Source organism: Pleurodeles waltl, chromosome 6 (genome assembly GCF_031143425.1).
Source record: "Pleurodeles waltl isolate 20211129_DDA chromosome 6, aPleWal1.hap1.20221129, whole genome shotgun sequence".
NCBI classification, from domain to species: Eukaryota; Metazoa; Chordata; class Amphibia; order Caudata; family Salamandridae; genus Pleurodeles; species Pleurodeles waltl.
The window spans coordinates 793554201-793572819 of record NC_090445.1 but is presented as its reverse complement, the minus strand read 5'-3'; positions in this window follow the sequence as shown (position 1 = coordinate 793572819).

The window sequence follows — 18619 nt, the reverse complement described above, 5'->3', positions numbered from 1 at the left end:
AAACCCACTACACACCAGGGATTATGTTCATTAGAATGTTTTAGGGCAGCGACCCCTTAGGCAAGGGTCACTGCTCTGGAGGCAATATTTTGTTTTTGGCCGATCTCGCCCCGGGGGTGTCAAAACCCACTATGCCCCAGGGATTGTGTTGTGTGTTGTTTGTGTCTTTTTTGTGTCTTTGGGGGGCACCCCTTAGGCAAGGATTGCCCCTCCAATGTGGGGGATACATTAGGGATGGCCATTTCTGCCACTCTTGGGGGAAGATTGGCCTATTTGTTTTAGGCCCCTCTGCCTCCAAGTCGTCAGGGATTTTTTTCCACCTTTTTTTTTGTTACAGGGTGCCCCCTTAGGGACACAGAACTGTTGGCTGTTTCTGCCCCCCTGGGGGGGCACATCACTTATTTTTTTGGGCCCATCTGCCCCCAAGGAGGGCAGAATCTACTTAGGCACCAGGGATCTTGTGTGGTTTGTTTTGTGTGCGGGCGACCCCGTTGGTAAGGGACGCCCCTCCCAAAGGGGGCACATTACTGATGACCATTTCTACACCCCTTGGATGCAGATCGGCCTATTTTGTTTTTTAGGCCCATCTGCCCCCAAGACGCCAGGATTTTTTTTTCCCTTTTCTTTTTCTTTTGTTGGGAGGCACCCCCTTTGGCAAGGGTTGTCCCCCAAAGGAGGCACAGAACTGCTTGCCATTTCCACCCACCTTGGGGGATGATAGCCTATTTCCTTAGGCCCATATGCCCCCAAGGGGAGCAGGATCCACTTAGGCACCATGGAAAATTTCTAAATCCTTGGTGGCGGGGTGTTTGTCAACTGACAAAGGTTTTGCGTTTGTAATTATAACAGTTTATTTCTTCTTTTTGTTCTAGTTAAAGCTTTTGCTTCCTTTGCTGTGGCTCCTTGCGGTTTTGGCAGTGGCTGACTTACGGTTTGGTTTGTTGTCGCATGTTTTAGGTAAGTAAAAACATTTTACTCCAAAGGAGTATTGTTGCCATGCATGAATGACATGTTTGTAGGTGATGGACTAAATGCAGGATTTTGTGTGAAATTGTCCTTAGATTTGTGCACAATGGTATTTGTGTTGTCTTATGTCTAATTTGCTTTTCTTTTTTCTTTTTAGTGGGATTCCATTGGTGATTGCTCTGTCTGTGCCGAGTAGTTGCTGGCGAGTCTTGCTTTTCCAGGCAAGTGAGTGGTATAATTTTTGAGTACATAACTCTTCGTTGATAAAGTCACACTTTGTTAATTTCTTATTTTATGCACTTCTTAGAAAGGATCATGGCTAGCCGCAGAGTGAGCGCTCAGCAGGTTGTTGCCATGCTTTTTGAGTCATCTTCTGACCATGATTATGAGACTGACTCTGCATCTGAGGCAGAGGAGGAAGTGAGAGATTCTGGCAGTGAGTTTTCCGTCTGAGAGGAATCTTCTGGTGAGGAAGCCACTCTCAGTGCAGATGAAGGACCTGTTTTAGAGGAGGACACTGATGTGCCAATAGTGCAGCAGCTTGGGGCTTAAAAGTTTCCATTGGAAGACCTGAACACTGGGTTACCCCAAACATGGAACAGCCACAGTTGCCTGCCTTTACTGGTCTCCCAGGGTGTAGAGTGAATACAGCAATTTCTTTCAGTTGTTTATGGACGATATATTTTTGGAAGAGATTGTTGAGCACACTAATTTGTATGCGGAGCAGTATTTGAGGGACAACGCTGCCAGACTTGAGCCTCAGTCTAGAGCTACCCAGTGGATTCTCACAAATCAGGAAGAGATGAAAAAGTCCTTGGGTTTGACATTTTTGATGGGGTTGATTAGGAAGCCATCCCTGGCTTCTTATTGGTCTACTAGTCCCTGGACAGCAACGGCTATATTTCCTGCAACCATGACACGTAATCAGTATTTGCTTCTTTGGGCGCTTTATTTTGTTGACAATGCTTTAGCCTTGCCACAAGATCACTCTGATTGTGACTGTCTATTTAAGATTATGCCTCTCCTTGATAATTCTGTAGATCATTTTTCAGAGGTGTATGTTCCAGGCAAAGAAATAAGTGTAGACGAGTCTTTGGTCCTGTTCAAAGAGCGTTTGGTTTTTAAGCACTACATTCCTAGCAAAAGGGCACAGTATGGAATTAAGATGTTTATGCTGTCTGAAAGTAGTACAGGATATGTGTATAATTTCTGGGTCTACACTGGTAGGTATTCCAGTATTGAGCCCCCTGGTTGTCCACCCACTTTTGGAGTTAGTGAGAAAATTGTGGGGGAACTTGGTTGATGACAAAGGTCACCATTTGTACGTAGATAACCTCTACACTTGAGTGCAGTTGTTCAAGGAATTTTTCAGAGTGGACACTGTTGCTTGTGTCACAATCCGTTCTAACCAGAAAGCCTATCCAAGGGAGCTTGTCTGTAAAAAAGGTGAGAGGGGACAGTGCTGTGCCTTGCCTAGTAATGAGCTGCTAGCTCTAGAATTTGCAGACAGGAGGGATGTGTACATGCTAACTACCATCCATGATGAGAGTACTTCCCCTGTGACTGTTTGGGGTCAGGTTGAGGAAGTGCACAAACATGTATGAATTTTGGACTACAATAAGCACATGGGTAGTGTTGATAAAGTAGATCAGAGGTTGGAATCTTACACAGATCTTCGTCAGTCTTACGTATGATATAAAAAGTTGGCCATCCGTTTGTTCCATTTGGCAACTTGTAATGCTTTTATTGTGTTCAAGGATTGTTCTCCTGAGTCAAGGAAGAAATTTGTTAAATTTCAGGAGTCAGTGATAGAGAGCCTTATTGTGGTGGGACAGGCAACAGTTCCTAGAGTAGCAGTGGTGGAGGATGTGGCTAGATTGAAAGATCACCACTTCCCTGATCATATTACCCCTACTCCCAAAAAAGACTTGCCCACTAAGAAATGTAGAGTCTGTGTCCTTCAAAGCCTGGGCTGTATGTGGCTGGCTGTTTCAGGAGTTAACACATACAGAGAAATTACTGGGAACTACTATGAGCGTAAACTGCTGTTTTATATTTTCATATGTTCAGTTTCACGGTTGGCATTACTGTCATGTATTCAGTTAGAGCTTTTGTGTTTGTAGTTTTGTACTTGTTTATAATTAGTTAGTGGTTTCTTTGTTTAAAAACAAAAAAAAAGTGATGGTGGTGTGAATGGAGTTGTGCTTGGCTGGCGCTGTGTGTGGAGTGGCTCTTGGCTGACGGTGTGTGTGGAATGGCTCTTGGCTGGCAGTGTGCGTGTGGTGGCCCCTGGCTGCCGGGGTGTGCGTGGAGAGGCGCTTGGTTGGCTGTGTGCGTGGAGTGACTCTTGGCTGGCAGTGTGCATGTGGTGGCGCTTGGCTTGCGGTGCCAGCCAAACACCAGTCCACACACTCCCATTAGCTGGTGTGATTGCTGTATAAGGCATGTGGGAGTATGAAAGTGATGGGCCCTTGAATGGCGTGGTCTGTTCATGTGAGTGTTGTAATGTGCTGAGCCGGCGGCTGGTGGTGTGAATGGTCTTCTGCATGTCATGTATGAAAGGTCTGTTAATGGACTGTAAAGCAGTTGGTGCCTTGACACAGTTTTACAGCTCACAAGCTGTGAGTCATTGGTTCATTTTTTTGGCCTTTCAGTTATTAACAGTGCATTTCATTTTTGTGAAATGTCTTGTTAATAACATTTGATCTACTGAACCCTCACTCACCCTCGTGCCAAATCCAGCAAGTATGTGTGGTAAAAATTACAAAACCTGCTCCGCTGTAATCAGGCGTCACTGCACACCCATGAAATGCTAGGTGTCTCGGGTGGGACCCCAGTGATGAAGCATTCCACCCACTTGGTTGGTAGGTGAGGGGACTTTTTGGGGAAACGCTGAGTGGAAGGAAATATGGGGTTCCTCTTAGATTCCAGAACTTTCCATCACCAAAATGTGAGGGAAATATTTTTTTTCCCACATTTTGAGGTTTGCAAAGGATTCTGGGTAACAGAACCTGGTGAGAGCCCCACAAGTCACCGCATTCTGAATTCCCCTATGTGTTTAGTTCTTAGAAATGTCCAGTTTTAGCAGGTTTTCCTAGGTGCCGGCTGAGCTAGAGGCCAAAATCCACAGTTAGGTACTTTGCAAAAAACAGGTCAGTTTTCTTTAGAAAATTATAATGTGTCCATGTTGTGTTTTGGGGCATTTCCTGTCGCGGGCACTAGGCCTACCCACTCAAGTGAGGTACCATTTTTAGCAGGAGACTTGGGGGAATGCTGGGTGGAAGGAAATTTGTGGCTCCTCTTACATTCCAGAACTTTCCAGCACCAAAATGTGAGGGAAAAGTGTTTCTTTTGCCAAATTTTGAAGTTTGCAAAGGATTCTGGGTAACAGAACCTGGTGAGAGCCCCACAAGTCACCCCATCCTGGATTCCCCCAGGTGTCTTGTTTAAAAAACGCACAGGTTTGGTAGGTTTCTCTAGGTGCCAGATGAGCTTTAGGCCACAGCTATGCACTTTCCAAAAAACATATCAGATTTTAATGTAAAAATGTGATGTGTTTATGTTGCGTTTCTTGTCACGGGCATTAGGCCTACCCACACAGGTGAGGTATAATTTTTATCAGAGGAACCTGGGGAACACAGAATAGAAGAACAAGTGTTATTGCCCCTTGTTTTTCTCTACATTTTTACCTTCCAAATGTAAGGCAGTGTGTAAAATTGAAGTCTTTTTGAGAAACACCTTGTTTTGCACATGCTAGTATGGGAACCCTGGGATTCAGAGATGTGCAAATAACCACAGCTTCTCAACACCTTATCTATTGCCCATTTTGGAAATATAAAGGTTTCCTTGATACCTATTTTTGACTCTTTATACAATGAAAACCCATTGCAATGTGCACTTCATTTATTGGCTTTGGGTACCTAGGGTTCTTGATAAACCTACAAGCCCTATATATCACCGCAACCAGAAGAGTCCAGCAGATGTAAAGGTACATTGCTTTTGAAAATCTGGCATGGCAGGAAAAAGTTACATAGTAAACCGTGGAGAGAAATGTCTGGGTTTTTTTTTCATCTCAATTTCAATATTTTTGTACTTCATTTGTTATTTTCTGTAGGAAAACCTTAAAGGATCTATACAAATACCCACTTGCTGAATTCAGCATTTTGTCTACTTTTCAGAAATGTTTAGCTGTCCAGGATCCAGCATTGTTTTCACACCCATTTTTGTCACTAATAGGAAGGAGGCTGAAAGCACAAAAAATAGTAAAAATGGGGTATGTCACAGTAAAATACCAGATTTGTGTTAAAAAATGTGGTTTTGTGATTCAAGTCTGTGTGCTCCAGAAATCTTGGAAGATGGTGATTTTAGCACTTCAAACCCTTTGTTGATGCCATTTCATGAAAAAACCAGCAAGCACCTTTTTCTCATTTAAAAAAAAACTAAAGTTTTGCTGTCTTTTGGTTAATTTCTTGGTTTCCTCCAGGGGAACCCAGAAACTCTGGGTACCTCTAGAATCCCTAGGATGTTGGAAAAAAAGGATGCAAATTTGGCGTGGGTAGCTTATGTGGTCAAAATGTTATGAGGACCTAAACACGAACTGCCCCAAATAGCCCAAAAAAAGTCCTGGCACCTGAGGGGGAAAAGGCAGAGAAAGGGGTAAATGCAAGGCCAGCACTGAAGGTCCTCCCCAGTGCTTAAAGCACTCCTTCCCTCTGTGTGATTCTGTGCATGTGTGTGTATGTGTGTGTCTGTGTGTATGTACACCAACTGTACTGCTTCACAGGCAGATCTCCCTCCAAATCTGGGCCTATGCTTCAGTGCTGTATTGGGTCTCTGGATCTCACATATCTCAGGCTGCTTCTGGGGGACCCCCTTCCCAATAATCTCAAACTCCTCATCTGTAAAGCTGGGGCCTTCACATATCTTGTCCCTCAGCGAATTTGGAGTTTTGATTCTGAACGGTGTAACAGGATGGTTTTGAGGCGAGAGGATGGTTTAGAATGTCCAAAAAATGATTGACCTTTAAGTTCCTTTGTGAAATGTCCTGTTTATAGCAGTAGGTGGAGATCCCTGGCATACAAATGGCGGGCTCCATTTTGCATGCTGAGGGCTTCATTAACATAACTAAAGAGGTTACATAGTACAATTACTTGGCTTGTTTTATGGGGAATGTCACTCAATGGACAAACAAGTATGTACTAGTGGTAATTATGTTAATGATATGTAAATGCGATTGAATGTTTGTGTTAGGGATGCGTTAGTGTATTAATAAATTGAGCAAACCATGCTTGATTTCTATGTATTGCAACAGTATTTTCTCACGTATAGAACCAGTGTGGGATGTTACAACCTAGCAATGAGCCACATGTCCTTGAAATCCCCAACAAACAACAGATATGCAGGTCTAGACTGACAGAAGATATAACTGTTGTGTGTTATTCCAGAAACTGAAGCTTAAATATCAATGAAGCAGCCCCTGGGATTACAGACAAATGCACATTGATAAAGTGATGTCAGAAGGTGGCAGAAGTGGCAAGTGGATGCATAAATGCCCTCTAACATCTGAGAGAGGTTTGCAAAGGCATACAATACCTTTGCCATCCTAACTGTGGCATGGTACTATGGCCCTCATTATGAGTCATGGACCGCCAGACACATGGTGGCGGGTGGACCACTGTGGTAGTGGCGGTCCACCTGCCATATTATGAACGTGGCAGATCTACCAGTAGCCTGGTGGTCTTTGTGTTTGTAATCCTCCAGGGTGGCACTGCATGCAGCGCCACCCTGAGGATTATGAATCCCCTTATGCCAGCCTTTTCTTGGCGGTTTACACCGCCAGGGAAAGGCTGGTGGGATGGGTGACTCGGGGGGCAGTGCAGGGGCCCCCATGCACAGCCCAGTCATGCATTCCACTGCCCAAAACTGCATGAATTACATTGATGTAATTTAAATTTCACCTAGGCCTAATAAACATGCACACTTAGTAAGTGATGCATGTCAGGACCCAATATATATAACATTAAGGGAGGCTTACATGAGAGATGCCTACATTGTCAGAAGAAGCCACTGAAATAACCCATTGCCATAAAATGGAGTGTAGTCAATTTTTCGACATGGACAGCTATACCAAGGTAGTGGGGCTGTAGATGAATCAAGCTTCTGCTCCCATGCAAACATATCTGGGATCACTTCAAGTGGGAAACAGTATATGGCAATGACTTCCTCTCTTGACTTCCCTGTAAAGTCCCTTTCTTTCCTTTTTAAATAATTGTTCCTGAAAACAAGAGTCAAAGCTACAAAGACAATCAACAACTTAATGCATCCAAATAACTTGTTTGGTATGTGGCTTAATTTCTTTTGGGGTCAGCATCCATGCAATTAGTTGGTGTTGCAGTGAGTTTAACCTGGAGATAGGGGCTAGAGTCCTAGGTCATCACTCCTTCCTCCGTGGCCATGTGTTGGGAGCCATGTGGTCATGCATTTAAAAAAAGATGGATGAAAATGTTTAAAGATATTTTTAAGTGAATTATAGTACATAAGATATATATTTTAAAAGAACTGGATTAGCTTTACAATATTTCCATTTATTTTTCTATTTTGCTTTAGTGTTCTTTGCTGCCTGCATTGATTTATGTGAAAGTGTGTTGCAGTACCAGTGACTGATCATGTGTGATGCCCGACTTACTCGAAGGCTTGGTTAGAGAACATTTTAGCCTATTCTGTCTCTATCAGAGCTGTTGTTGAAATAGATGTCTACTTTGTAAATAGTAATTAACTTACTATTACTACTTACTTTATCAGTGTGTTTTTACATTAGTATGCCCTTCCCTGAACCTCCCCTCACTTTCCTGCATCTTACCCATTTTGTAGTGATTACTAAAATGTTTAAGCCACTACCAATTTGTCCCTCTCATATTTACTACAAAAACATATACCTGCTTGCAAGGACATCTCTGTATAGAAAAGATAGGAGAGACAGACATGTCCGGCCAGAGTTTTGTGAATTGAATTTTGTAGTATATAAATAGTCTTACTGGAGTACCCATTACACTAAAATACAGTTTTCAAAAGAGCCCAAATTGTGTCATATTTGATGGGCCATTTGTTCACTCTTGGTTCATCAGACATGCACAGTTTCTGTTCTTCAGAAAATTGATGAATAGTCCACTATTAGAGATATTGTACAGTAAATTGCAGCCCATAGCTTTTTGGCAGCGCTTTGTGTTTTAGTGCCCATAATTCAGTGGCAAGCTCTGTATCACTCATATAGTGGGATTGACAGTGCAGGGCCTCCTTTCAGGTCCTGCACTGTCAGACACATTGTTACCATGCATTGGTGTTGAAAAGCATGGAGACTGGAAGCAGGAACCAGGAAATTAGCTCCATCCAACCGACACTCAGAGTCGGATCTAGTATATTTAAAGATGCAGGGGATGGGGAGGGATGTGTGTGTGTGTGTGCGCGTGTGTGCGTGTTTTTCAAGAAAACAATGTTGGCCTTGGAGTAATGGTGGTAATTATTGGTATACAACAGACATTGATGCACACCCTCGAAATTACGTTGGACATGGCATAATGTTCGTAGTTCCCAGTAGTTTTCATCATAGTTCCCGATGCTGGAATAATACTGGTCCTGCTATATTTTCGTTAAATCTCAACAAGTCATGTGTATCCACCAATGATTATGCCGACCCCGAGATAATGCTGATACTGATCTATTGGAGCAAATTCTTGGTATTGTCTGTTAATTCATGATAGTTACACTAACTTCCTGCTATGATGGTGATAGTATTTGGTAAGATTGTGCTCAATTGTGGGATAACACAGGCCACAGAATAACATTGATAATCCATGGTTTAGTGTGAGTGTCTTTAGTATCATGGTGGCTGGCCCTGGGATAATGCTGATCCTGGAATAAGAGTCATAACCCTTTACATATTTAGGGCATACATAGCTTGATTGTGGCCACCACTGGGATGATGTTATCCCTGGCTCAATAGTGGGAATCATTGGCACATTTCAGGCATACGTAATGTGTTGGTGGCCACTCCAAATTAATGCTGTCCCTCAAATAACTGTGATGATTCTAGGCATATTGCGGCCAGTTGAGGAATGATGGTCCTTTCTCCTGGCTCCAACATAATTTCTGGTATATTGCGGGCCCAGGTATGGAATATTCAGCATAATTCATAAGACTCTGAAGCTATCCTTGGCATGATGATGCTTATGTCTAGTGTAATGATTGCCTTAATACAATTGTGGTAGCTAATGGAATATAATGGGATCCATAGTGTCACATCATGATACATAAGCATAGAAAGCAGAATCTGTCCATGTGTCAAAATGGTACATGTGAATAAATGAACATGACAAATTTGTAATTGGGTATGAAAAAACATTTACTTACAATAAAAACTGTTACTTTTTTCTGTGAAGCAGCCCCCATTGAATTAATGTTTCCAAAATGAAAAGGTTGCATTTGATAGCAACATGTTGGTATTGTTATGAATTGTAAAACTAGTTTGGGAACAAAATGATTGCATTTGTAAGTATGTGTATTTAAAAGTGATTTTAGAGTCATAATAGATACTGATTTTAAAGACCATTGCTTGTATAATGTAGCCTATCTACTTTTAAGACCTCTGGGTCTGATGTACAAGGCTGTCATATGTGAAACTTTGAAATTATGTAATTTTATAATTTGCTTCCTGTCCCTTTCAAGGAGATTCTCAGTCATAGCAAATAACTAAAAATCAACTTGATAGGGACTTGCTGAAAAACAAAGGGATGTAAAACATAGGAATTAAGAAGGACATTATGAAATGGATAGACAAAGTGAAATTACATTTCCTGAACTGCCTGTATTATATATGAGCTTTAGATATTTTTAGCAAATATGTGCAGAGGAATTAGCCAATCACCACTATTTTCTCATGTTTTTGGAATGTGTGAAGCATAAAAGTGTTGGAATATTTCAACTGTGTCTGAGAAGGAGAAAGGCGATACAAGCTACAAGGAACCATGTAGAGAATCAAGGAAGCGAGGACTGTGGATGACATCAAATGGCAAGGAGAAAACCGGATCGGGAGGCTGTGAGGAGAGCAAGGGGATGACACAGCCTGCACTACTGCTTTCATGCAGTGTCCCCGAGGATGAGGAGTAGTCTGGGTTGGGAGGCTGTGAGGAGAGTAAGGGGCTTATACTCCTGTTTTACCTGGCGTCCCCAGGTGACGAGGCATAGTGCAAGGCAACTGACCTGTTATTTGCATGTAAAATGGTGAAGGAAATCACAATAATGGGTCTGATTGCAGTTTAATAAGAGGGTGAGGTGACTGACCAGATATTGCAGTGGGTGTCTCACTGGGCACTAGAATGTCAGACAGTAATTTTCACCTCGTTACAAAGACTCTATTTTCACTGTTGCTATATGACAGTGCATTTTGCTAAAGGTCTCTTTTTGTTTCCTGTGGGTCAACTACAACCAAGACGTGGACTGACACCATGAGGGCAAAAGCCAAAAAAGGGAAACATTGACGTAACTCCAGCGAAGTCATGCCCGCTATAAAACTTTGACTGGACAGCTGTCTTTTCTTTATCCATTTTTATTTACCAGATCTTATCAGACTAGTTGTAATAAAAATCCCATCACCTTCACGTTGATTGTATTGAGTCTTTTTGGCCAGCCTGTTTCACTATAGTAGATACAAAAATATATAACTACCAAAACATAAACTTCAAATCCATTATAATATTGATTACAAGAATAGTGTACAATATTTTGCTGTGATGAAGAAATCACTTTAATATGAAAAAATGTAACTGGTTTAATTTTAAATAAAATGTTTAATATTTGTAAGATTCCTCCTATGTAATATGCAGTTTCTAAAAACTAAAATAAAAGTGTGTATTTAAAATGTATTGCAAGTTTCAAAAACACTTTTCTTTTAAATACACTCTAAATGATATCAAGTTTGGCAATAACATATCATTTAAACATGCATATACAAATATTATTATAAATATTTATTATAACAGTTAATTACAGTATAAATATTTTATATCACCTCTTGAAAATATAATGCACACATATCAACATTATTCATTAAAACGTAAAAAATTATCAGAGATGTGTCTACAATGCAAATATGTCCCATATTTAATAAAACATTAACAACGTTTTTTTTTTTTTAAATAGGTTAAAAAGTTGTAGTCCTAGAAACAAATTAACTCAATTATAACAAATATATTCCAATTCAAACATTAAAAAGTATGAACTTTGAGGGTTCATATTTATTAATTTAGCTGCACTCCCACAAACATTGAAGAAGATGCATAAGTAAAGGAGGTCAGATTTACTTTTCTAACACCAGTTACACAATCATTGAGGGGAGGCACAATAAAGGGAGTCTGATTTGCTATTCTAAACCAATTTAAATGCAGGAACTGAATATATTTGAGGGGTGGAGGGCACATTTACGATTCTAACTCTAACCCATGAATACTAGGGGATGTGCATAGAATATATGAGGGGTTTGCTTATTGTCTATTCTAACTCCAATCCCACAAACATTGTGAAAAGTGCATATATTTGAGACAGACTTACTATTGCTCCTACCCAGCAAACATTAGGAAAAGTCAATATATTGAGGGTTCAGACTTTCCATTGCAGAAAGGACACAGAGACAGATGGGTTATTAAACACTCTTATAGCAATTCCAGGAACATTAGGGACAGTGCATATTTGCGTTAAAATATTTGGTATGTAATAATCATTTTCACATCAAGCATGATATTATATTTTAAAATTAGTGTCTAATTTGGTTTGTTAAAACATTTTTTCTAAAATACAAACAAACTCAATATTATACTAGTTTACCAAAATTGAGGTTCACATATAATTTTAAAATAAAAAATATGAACGAAAACCTATCCAGCCTCACATATAAAGCAAAAAGAATGAACCCCCTTATGTTTTATGAAACAAATCATTTCTTAAAAATTAACTTACCTATGGATCTGCCTTTAATATATATTTATTTTTTAGCCATAACATAGTATTTAAATTAAAAGTTAAAAAACACATGAATAGCACTTAAATACTAAAGGGCATATATATCATGGCTTTGCATCACTCTTGGGGGGGGCACAAGTGTGATGCAAAACCTAAGTCATATTTTTCAAGCCACTCCAGGCCACCTTACATGGCCCTGAGTGGCTTGATAAATCTGGAGTAACACAAGGCAGTTTGAATCACTGCCTTAAGTTACTGTGCCCCAGGGAGGTGTCCCATGGTGGAGCATTCTGCAGCCAACTTAGAAAGAGAAAAATGTCTCTGGCTATTGTATCCTGCCTGCAACACAGGCACCCCGGCATCATGATGCAAGGGTGCCTGCTTTGGCATAAGGCAGCACGTTGTGTGCCAGTGCAAGAAAAGGACAGGAATGTGCCATATCATTCCTGCCCTTTCTGTTTTCCGCAGCGCAGTAAGGGGGTTTGCAGCACTGAGTAAAATAATTTTAAATCTGCCCATAAATTTGAGACTTTCAGCCACTGATTCTGTGTCTTTAAATGATCCCCAGGTGTCAGACTAGATACCGAAATGTTTTGTGAGCAGTAGCCGTGCAACAGTAGGTGGCATTATTGGGCTTCCTGTGACATCATTGTATCGTCTGTGCTGGAAGTAACATGCGCGGTGCCTATATAGGCACCCCCCAACACCAAGATGTCAGTGCCAGTCAGCGCAGATCCAGAGTAAGCTAACTCCAGTAATTTTATGACTGACCTTTTTTGAGCTTTTGTTGAAGTCTTTTTTGATATTGTTTTGTGGTGTGGCAGAATGTCAACTTTGAAGACCGGTTTCAACCCCTCCAGCACCTGTCACTGACAGATATTGGTGACAGACCTGCATCTTCTTTGCTTAGTGCCTCGAGCACAACCACGATGCAAATATCTGCCTCAACTGCCGCCCCAAGACTCCCTCATGCTTCTTGCCTCTCAACATGCGACACCACAACAGTCATGATCCCGTTCGAGAGAAAGGTACCGGGATCAGTTGCGGGACCCAGGATCCTTGTCGCACTCGAAGTAACTTTGGGTAAGTCCCACAAGAAAAAGAAAGAAGAGGTCTTTGACTTTGCCCCATATGTCCAAGTCAACTGATGAGATGAAGGAGCATTGTTATTCAAGGCATGGCTCCATAATTGACCCTGCTGCTGGGCTGGTTGTGCTCCTCCCCAAGTTTCCAGGAGCCGTTTAGGCCCCATGATCTGGGAGGCCAACAATGGTTCTCCACTGGCAGTTCCTTCCCTAGTTACAGTCAGGCCTCTTGGATCCACAGATGGATCTGGACTGGCGTAGTCATACTACTTCAATCTTCCCTGGCGCAAGTCCTGATGCTCTCAGAGTTGCTGGTGGTGCTGTCCTCATTCTCGACCCCAACTCCAACACTGAGGCAGAGTGGTATTGTCCGACGCCAGTGTTGACTGGAGCCATGTCGTTCAGGCCGGAGCCTGAGCCCTGTTCTTATGAGCTGGAACTTGGGGAGGATTGGGAAGGGTCACTGGACCTTGAAGAATACCAGGCCCTAGACCATAACATGGACTGGTGTGAGGAATTGGTGAACTGTACACCTCTCCAGATACTGGCATTGTCTTTCCTCCTACCGTGGCTATCGAGAGAGTGCCTTTTGCTATGGTGATGAGAAGAATGGCTGAACCTTACCCCTTCACTGGCATTCAAGAGCAATGTCTTGACAGAGGGGATTCCGCCAGGATGACCCCTCAGAGCTGCTTCTCCCATTTAATGATTTAGTGAAGCCCCCATGGAGTTCTGGCTTTGGACTTGGTCCAATCCCCGCACAGTGGCTCTTGTAAACAGGACAATTGCCCACCATCACCACCTCACCCCAAGGGACCCCAATTTCCCCATTCAATGCCCTTCCCAGAGAGCTTGGTGATCCAAGCCTCCATCTTCAATGTAAATCCCGGAGCATTCACTAGCACTCCACCGGATAGGGAATCCAAGATGCATGCATGGCCAAGGTCACTGTACCCACAGGCCCAGTGGGTCAGGTAGCCAGAAGTAGGGCCAGTCCACCACCTTCAATGGCGGCAAACTCTAAACACTTTTGTTTTCTTTTATACAATTATACGCACCCGGTGGGAGGCAGGATATGCCATCACCTCTCCCACTGGAGGTTAATAAAATCAGACCAGTAGGTTTTTCAGATAGTCCAAAGGTGCTACTCCCTCCCTTTCATGATCTCCCCTCCACCCATGCCACTCACTTGTGATAGGCTGATGGAGGACCATCTTCCTTTCCTCCAACAGGAAGTGATCACTCTCTTGGGGGTGGTTGCAGCTCATCCACGCTTGTCTTGATTCTTCCCTTATCTTGATGACTGGCTATTGAAGGCAGGCTCACTCCAGGATGTCGTATCCCTCCTCCAGACTACAGCAGACCTCCTGCTCTCTTTGATGTATATGAACATGGCAAAAAGTCACAATTGGCTCCCTCTTAGATGCACCCTTTCATCGGAGCTGTTCTGGACCAGTGTAGTTTTGGGCCCATCCTCCTGAATGGCGAGTCCATGATATTCAGACTATGGTATTGATGTTCCAGTATCTATGCTGAATTTTGGTGAGACTGACTCCAAGGCTGCTGGCCCGCATGGCCTACTGCATCCTGCTTGTGACACTTGCCCGCTTCCATATTTGGGCTTGGAGTAGGACCTGAAGTTCCAGTGGGTACAGCATCAGGGGAGTATCTCTGACATGGTCCAGGTCTTTGAGGGAACTGCAGAAGGACTGCAGTAGTGGTTAGCTAAGTGCAATTGGGTCAGCAGCAAACCTGTCTCCCTTCCCCAACCATGTCTGTCAGTGGCTTGTTTCTGGTCCAGGGAGGACCTGGCCTGACAGTTCGGGCTGGACTGTTCCCCTGGGGAACAGATTCAAGACTGATTTGCATATGGCTGGGTCCAAACTGGGGTGGCATGTTGAGAAAAAGAACTATAGATTAAACCCAGATCTGTGACTTGGGGTGAGTGTTGAAATGTTTCAGCACTCTGTCCATAATTTATTTGTGTTGCTAAAGTCACTTTAAGTTGCAAGGTTATACCCGGACATGGGTCCATTGCTCACTGTGCCACTGGATTCAAACTAGCCTGGCTAATGTGGGGGGAAACTCCGAAACCAGTCCCAGAATGCTTATTTCCGATCCAGTGAGGACCTGGCCTGGCAGTTCGGGCTGAACTGTTCCCATGGAGAAGAGGGTCAAGACTTATTTGCAAATGTCAGGATCCAAACTGAGGTGGCATGGTGAGCAAAAGAACTATGGATTAAACCCAGATATGTGACTTGGGGGTGAGTGTGGAAAAGTTTCAGCACTCGGTCCATTATCCTTTGTTTTGCTAAAGTCGCCCTAAGTGGCCAGGGTATGCCCAGGTGTGGGTCCCTTACTCACTGTGCCACTGAATTCAAGCTAGCCTGGCTGATGAGGGGCTATACCCCAAACCGGTCCCAGGATGCTTGTTTCTAGTCCAGGGAAGACCTGACCCGATAGTTCGAACTGGACTGTTCCCATGGGGGACAGGGTCAAGACTGATTTGTACATGGCTGGGTCGAAACTGGGCTGGTATGGTGAGCAAAAGAACAATGGATTTAATCCAGATATGTGATTAGGGGTGAGTGTTGAAAAGTTTCAGCACTCCACCCATCATCCTTTTGTGTTGCTAAAGTGGTGACAAATGCGTCATTCCTGGGATTTGGAGGCCACCTGGGAGAGGTAACAATCAGAGGCCTTTGGTCTCTGGTGGAATCTCGACTCTACATTAACCTTCTGGAGCACTGGGCAATCCCTTTGGCATTAAAAGCCTTTCTTTCCTCCATCACAGGAACGCTAGTACAGGTGTTCATGGACGACAACTCCACCATGTGGTAGCACAACAAATAGGAGCTTAGCGTTTGCGCAGGTTTCAATACATATGTGACTGCTTTTTCCCATGCCCGAGAGACCCGGGTCACAATGAAGGGGATGCCTACCGGTACCCGGTGACCCCCCCCCCCATAAGCAATTTAGGAATTCTCCACCACCAACCCCTCCAGTATTTTCTCGCACCAAATGGCTGCATACGGACAGTGGCAGGGTGTTCCAAACTTTTACTGAGGCAATGAGTTCATCCACCACTTGTCCCATATTGAACCCATACTGCAGTCATTCATGTGTTATCTGCATTAATTACACTCCCTCCCCATTTCTGTGAGATCAGTCGCCACACAGTAAGCAAAGGACGCTAGGGGTAGAGCACCATCCTGTGCCTGTTGATGTGTAGGCCCGATATTCTGCCAAAGTCAGCCATAAGGTGAAGGATGCGAGGCTCTGCCCTTGCTGGGTCGGTCACATATAGAATTGTATCGTCTGCAAACATCGACATAATATGTGTTGTGTCCCCTGTTTGTACAGGAGGTTGTTCCTTAAGTACACCACCAATGGTTCCATGGCCAGTGTGAAGGGGAGTGGGCATACCTGCCTCTTGCCCCTCTCTATGGCAAACGCATCAGACACCACCTGTCCAGTGCGTACCCTCGCCTTGGGTTCCATATATAAAAGGCGCACCCAGGACAAGTAACCCGGGCCTAGCCTAATTTTCCGCAGCCCTCACCACGGATACTCCCAGGAGAGAGTATCAAAAGGTTTATTAATGTCTAGGACAATCAATGCAGCGTCATCTGCCATGCCCTGGAGGGCATGCCTAGCATGAAAAAGCCAACATAGGTTCATATGGGTGCCTCTTCGTGTCACAGATCCACACTGATAGGTGTGTACTAAGTGAATGACTAAAGTGTCAAAGCCAAACAACTCTTTATTCAGATAATTTTTATCCATAAGAGAATACAATCATATGATATAATCCATATCACTAAAATGTTTTTTAATTTAGAATAAATAAAAACACAAACGATAAAAAAGATAAAAAATAACACACATCCTGGCATAGGGCTCGCAAGCCCCCCCCTCCACCCCTCCCGGATCCGACCATATCCACATACAATTTATAAGACAAATGGCCAGAGCAACCAACGTTGATACAGAAAAACAGATGTCCATGGTCTCGAGGGAGCGGATATAATTAAAAATGTTCTGATAATGCATGTGCTTTCCATTTGTAAACAATGGATATAATATTTGTTTTCTAATATCCCTCTAAAATGTACAAAAAAGAATGAATTGCATTGTTGGTTTGAGCAATTGACTGTTCCATTCACATCTAGGAAGCGTATGGGACCAGACCCTCGCCTTGGTAAATGCAACCAAAAAGTGTAAGATGCCCAACCGTAATCTTGTATTGCATACATATAGCTAATAATGTTGGATCTCTTCCATTGCAGGGCCTAAATATTAATTAGGGCTCCCTGCTTTCCATTTTTACGGACTTTTACAGATAAATACAGACAAAAAACATGGTGGTCATTATTACCCTGGCAGGCTTCTGACTGCAAGGGTTAATGTTGCGCTATCACAAGTGGTACGAACACCGGACATGGTGGTAGCCACCTACAGACAGGTGGAAGTCAAGGATCCACCCACCATATTATGACATAGCACACCATCATAATTTCCGGGGTGGTAGCAACAACACCAAAAGCCTGGTGGAAGCAGATCATTTAAAAGGAGACACTCACCTCCAGGGACACACAGCCACCATGAAACCAGAACTGCAAGTCTTCCTAATGCTGTACCACGCCTTGACCATCCTGGAGCACCAACGCCAATGAAGACGATGACGGTGAGTACAGCCGCCTAGCACAAAATGGGGGGTGGGGGAGAGTGACACACACAACACACACCATACACACACCACACACCCAACACCAGATGCACAGGAAAATAACAATAACAGAACCCCAGAGTAAAGAAACCCAGGACAAAAACACAGTTCCAACCACTGAACTCCTGTTGTATGAATATGTAAAATGTAAAAACATGCACAACTGCAGAAATAAATACATGCAGGTCCAAAGGCCAGTCCAAAGTCACAAATGCCCACAGGGCAAAGTCCAAGCCCCAACCTGACTCCTGACAACAACGTGACTCCATTGTTCTGGGGCAACATGTTGGAAATGGCTAGGCGCCTCAGGGGGTTGGGGGGTTCGGGAGGGCACCCATTTGGGAAGGGACTTCCTGCCCACTGGTTCTGGAGGGGGCTTCCTCACCACAGGTTCTGGAGGGGGCTGCCTGCCCTCTTGCTCTGGAGGGGGCTTCCTAACCACTTCCAGATGCTGCGCCTTAGCCTCTGATTGGGGATGCTGCTCAATGGCCTCTGGTATTGGATGCTGCTCCTTGGCCTCCGGTTCCGGGTGCTGCTCTTTGGCCTCTGGTTCCCGATGCTGCTCCTTGGCCTCTGGTTTCTGATGCTGCTCCTTGGCCTCTGGTTCTTAATGGGGCTCCTTGGGCACAAGTTTGAGTGGGGGCTCCTTTGCCATGATTTCGAATGGGGCCTCCATGGGCAGGGATTTGGGTGTGGCCTCCTTGGCCTTCGATTTTGTTGGGGCATCCTTGGCCTTGGATTTTTGTGGGGCCTCCTTGGCCTTGGATTTTTGTGAGTCCTCCTAGGCCAGGGATTTGTCTGTGGCATCCTTGGCCTTAATTTTTTGTGG